Raw genomic sequence first — 5126 nt, forward strand, 5'->3', positions numbered from 1 at the left:
ATGGTCCTTGGCCCAAATCCTCAGAAGAGTTTAACTGCCCGGGTCTTGTTGAAATCAGTTGTGGGCAGATCCAGCATTTTGTAAAGGGATGGTGTGGGAGAAGTGACTAGTGATTCAGGGGTGGTTCCACCCCCACTTGGAGCTTCTCCCCAATTCTCCCTTGGGATGGGCAGACCATATTTGTAGGAGCAGCAGTCACAGACTTTTTTTTAAGTCCCTGAATCAATTAAGAAACTTGAGAGAGCCTCTCTTCCTCTCCAAGCTCAGCAGCATGTTCCCTTGCCTTCTATCCACCCCCTTCCTGACCTGCCCTGCTGCTGTGCAATGCAATGCTGCCAGGGACAGTGACAGAAGGGCCAGCAGGCGGGTTCCCCCTCCCTGATCCTCATGGTGGCCTGGTAGGTAATACCTGAGGATATTGGCCAGAGAAGGCAAACCTGAGTGGTGCTGCCCCTGCTATTCCCTTGAGCTGAGCACAGCTCCTCATGCAGCCTGGCTGAAGCTTGGCAGAACAGCACTTGAGCTCCTCTTTCCCCCACACCAGCTGGAGACAGCATCAGTAGCAGGTGGGGTGGGGGGAGCAGGGGAGGAAATGTGCCACTAAGCACTGAGGGGAAGGGAGGGGGAGAATTTTCATTTGATTTGATGACTTAAGGTCCCTGGTGTAGTGATCACTGGGTTCAAAAAATCACAGGCGTACATGGATGAGAACTATTAAAAAGCAAGTTTTATTTGTGGAGGAGTAAGGAAGCTTCTGCAGTCCTTCAGCCTCTCTAGCTAACTGACTTGAGGGACTATCTTCCTACTCCCATGGTCTTCCACATAAGGGAGGGTCACTACACCCAGCTGCTGCTCCCATGGTCTGGTATAAAAGGGGTGTGTAACTATGCCACTGCACCTTCTCTGGAGTTACCCCTGAAACCAGTGGAAAGACATTGCTGTACTTTAAGAGGAGGCAGGCTATCTGAGAAGCAGTCAGCAGGTGTGGCAGGGCCAATTAGAGAGTTAGCTGACCAGAAGGGGTCTGAGTTTGAAGCATATAGACCCAGAGCCTGAGCTGGTCAAGTAGTTTAGCCCTGAGAGCCACAGACAGAGTTAATCCTGGGTAGCAGGGAACTTGAGCCTGGGAGGGGCTGAGTAGGCAGGGCCAGGGACCTGTAGCCTGGCAGGGACAGAGTTGGAAACGTTGACACAGTGAAAGGGCCTGAGCCCCAGGTGGGAGCAGGAATGCAGGTCTGAGCAAGGATCCCAATCTCTCGGACTGAGGCTGGAGCCCAGGAAGGGTTAGTGTAAACAGGGCCAGGGAGCCCAAAAGTCTCACTGGCCCAGGAGCGGGGCCAGAGCCCAGAGATAGGGCCCAAAGGCCAAGGAGGCCACATCCGGAGACTGGCAGGGGCAAGGGAGCCTATGAGTCTCAGTTGGCCTAGGAGTGGTGTTAGGAACAGCAGAGGGGGAGAGAGGAAAAGCATGAGTATGGGTATTGGTGAGAAGGGCTAATCATGTGGGCTCCATTAAGGCAATAAGCAGCGACACCAGCACTCATGAGGAAAGTTGACTTGGGAAGCCTTGAGGCAGCCTCCCTTTTTCTAAAAGTATCATCTCATTAAGGCATGGCAGTAAAGGATGAGGGGAAAGTCAGCTTGACAAAGGCTGAGGAGGCTCCAGGGGCATCACGGCCACCCCTGGAGCTGAACTCTGTTACAGTGCATAAATAGCTTTTATACTGGGGCCTTTTTTGTCCATATTGATAGATAGTTATTTAGACAGAGCATGTTTTATATGTATGTATATATGTTTGTGGTTGTGGCTGTGGTGGTGATGATTATGATGATGATGATAAAAATCTAATTCGGAAAAGTCACTCTTGATATCTCTCTCTCTTGGCACACACTGGATTAAGCTGTATTTCTATTTTAGCCTGTTTTCTTATGTTTTCAAATGCTTCTTGCCATTCTCCATCAAACCAATCTTTCTTCTTGTTTCTTGGTTATACTCCTATCTTATTTACTGCTGCTTCCTTTATGGTACTACTGAATGTTTCCAACTACTTTTTGATAGCAATTTTTTCCATATTTCCTAGTGCCTGAAATTTTTTATAGCTATTATTCTTCTCCCACTTACACACTTTTAAGAGTGCCTGTGTTGATGCTCTCTACTTGAGTCCATTGGTAAAACTTGATGTTCTTCATTATCAACCTCTGCCTAACCTTTGCTTTCACAAGGAAATGATCAGTCACAATGTGCTCCATGTTATGAGCAGACATCAGTGTTGTTAGTGGGCCACTGATAATCAGAAATTACATGGTCTATCTGGTTGCAAACTCTTCCATCAAGAGAACACCAGGTGGCCTTAGGAATATCTTTGTGTGGGAATGTCATGCTCTATGTAATCATGATCTGTGAAGTGGCAAATATTATTAACCTCATATACCATTATCATTGGTTTCATCATGAAGGCTCTTTTTACCTATTTTACCTTACCAGGTACCCTTTTTCCCTACGTTAGCATTGCAGTCACCTGAAATAATCTTCATATTGTGCCTTAATAACGTTTCACAGGTATCTTCTAGTTTTTCATACAGTATATTATTGATGTCTTTGTCTTTATCCTCTGTAGGGGCATGAATATTGATCAAGTGGATGTCACACCATCTTCCTCTTAATTGCAGATGCAATACTCTTTTGTTCGTAAACTCTACCTTCTTGATTGAAGTGAGGTATTTGTTCTCCGCTATAAACCCTGTACCCAGTTGATGAATATCTTTTCTACCATAGGCCAGAAAACTATACACTGTTCTAACATCTCTACATTTGGGTCATCTTATCTGTTGGATAGCCACAATGTTCATTTATACCATTCCAAAATTCTAACTCTGCAACATTTGATACCATTTGAACATTCCAAATTTCCTATTTATCCAAAGCTTTAGCTTTAATTTTATAACATCAGTTTTTTTTTCACAAGATGAGGTGTCGCGGGAAGCAAAGTAATGCGGGGCACTCACCTGCAGCTCGGGACGGAGCCCACGGGGAACGGGGAGAGGAACCCGCGCGGCTCATGAGCCGCCTCTATGTACAGCTGTGGCCAGCCAGTGACGTCAGCGTCAGACGCCAGCCGGCGAAAATAAAAATGGTAGCCGTCGCTGCGGAGGGGGCGGATGGTCTGGAGGCATAACTGCAGCTGGTACCAGGATCACAGGGACCCCAAGAGAGGACCCCAAGGAGACCGACGAGTTGGACTCGAAGTTGGGCAGAGACAGGAGCACCCTATTGAAGACCTCCACTGTACACCGGAGGAGTGAATGGTTGGCTGAGGGAAGGGGGATTGGAGGCAGCCCCTAGAGTGTGGCACGACCCAGGTGGAGTGCTGGGATGGTGGGGCACTGAGGATGGCACGCCGGGAGGCAAAAGCCCAGGGCGGCCTGAACGGGTGTTATAATCAGGGTGGAGTCGCTGCTGGGACCAAGGAAGATCATGGAGGGATGGGTGCGAGCCCTGGGGTGACATACAGGGTGTAGAGGCCCCTACCTCTGCGTTAAGGGTCCAGGGACGAAGGATAGGTGGAGGGTTGGTGGAGGTGCAGTAGATTGTGTTTGGCGTTGGGGGATTATCTCGAACTGGGGCTGAGTTTTGTAAGGGCACCTGGTGTTCGGGTCATAAGGCAGCCCCAGGTGGGGCATAGTGGGGAAGGTTCTCCATGAGACAGGAGCCAGGAGTGAGGCACCACAGGAGGATGCGCAATCTCCTGCCGTAGGCTTAAGAACGCAGAGCGGTGGTTGAGATCTGTAAAGAAGGCCGCAAGGTAACAACTAGATGGCCCATTGAAGGTGGTTTGAAGCCGGGGTGTAGCGGTGGCGGAGCCCCGTGAGCAACCATCGGGCCTGACCTGGGTCATCGAGGGACCCGCCAACTAACCCGCCCATTGAGGAACACCAAGATGTGGTGGGTGAAAATGGAGTTGGTGAAGCGGGAGGTAAGAGCTACCTTGATGATAAACCAACCCGGAAGGGGCGGAACATCCACCAAGAGTCCTGAGCCACCAGAAAGAGGCGAGCGAAAGCCTGGCGGTCGCATGAGGTTATTGGCTTCATGCCCAACCCCCAATCCTGAGGACCAGAATATTCCTCTTAGTCTGGTTTCTACCCATAGACCTGTTTGTCATTGAAGGCCCTAATGGTACCTATGTCACATTATTGCTCACATAGTTTTTGGGGTTACAGAGATACACAAATTGCTCCACTACAACAAAGTAAAAATACCGTTGGAAGAAATTAATGAGGAAAATAAATGAGACTATCTAAAACAAAGTTATTGAAATGGAAGAGAAAAGATGAATCAAGAATGTAAGAGATCTGTTTAAAGGAGTTGATGAATGGAGGAGAGGCTACCAGCTGAGTTTTTGTGTATGACAAAAACAGCAGTCTGTTAACAGCCCAACAAGAAATATTGAAAGTTTAGAAAGAATATTTGAAGAACTTCTAAATATAGTGTGTGAAAATAAAGGAAGAGTTGCTGAATATTAAGCTGCTGAAGTCAAAATAGTAGAGCCTTCACTGAAGGAGATACAGATTCCTGTTAAAAAAACTCAGAAATCATAAGGCATGAGGGATTTTCTTCCAGAAAAATGCCTGAAATTTGGATTTGAAACATGAAAGTATCTTCCCAAGATGATTAAAAAGATCTGGAGAGAGGAAGGAATTCCCAGACAATGGAAGCAGGCAATAATATGCCCAATTTACAAGAAGGGTAATAAAAGAGAGTGTAGTAACTATTGGGGTATCTCCTTACTATGCACAATGTACAAAGTTTTTTCTCAACTGCTGCTAAGCCTTTTCTTCCCATATGCTCAAGAAATTGTAGAATATCATTGGTTTGGGTTCAAGAAAGATGGATCAATTTGTGATCAGATATTTTCAGGGAGATTATTGCTGGAAAATAAATCGGGAGTTGTGAAAGATGTACATGAAGTTTACGTACACTTTTTCAAAACTTAATGATAGCATTAGAAGAGAATCACTATGGTCAACTGTAGTGGGGTTTGGAATTCCAAAAAAACTGGTATGCCTTACTAAGACGTGCACTGAAGGATCATAGTTTCATAGTTAGTAGGGTCAGAAGGGACCTGA

At 46.8% G+C, this 5126-nt stretch overlaps 1 protein-coding gene across 2 annotated transcripts in view; it reads left to right on the plus strand.

Annotated features, from left to right (window-relative positions):
• SNCA (synuclein alpha) overlaps positions 1 to 5126 on the plus strand; it is a 208098-nt gene that overhangs the window by 10973 nt on the left and 191999 nt on the right. The window lies entirely within an intron of this gene.

Source organism: Gavialis gangeticus, unplaced genomic scaffold (assembly GCF_001723915.1).
Source record: "Gavialis gangeticus isolate Ggan-Ray unplaced genomic scaffold, GavGan_comp1, whole genome shotgun sequence".
In the NCBI taxonomy this organism is placed as follows: Eukaryota; Metazoa; Chordata; order Crocodylia; family Gavialidae; genus Gavialis; species Gavialis gangeticus.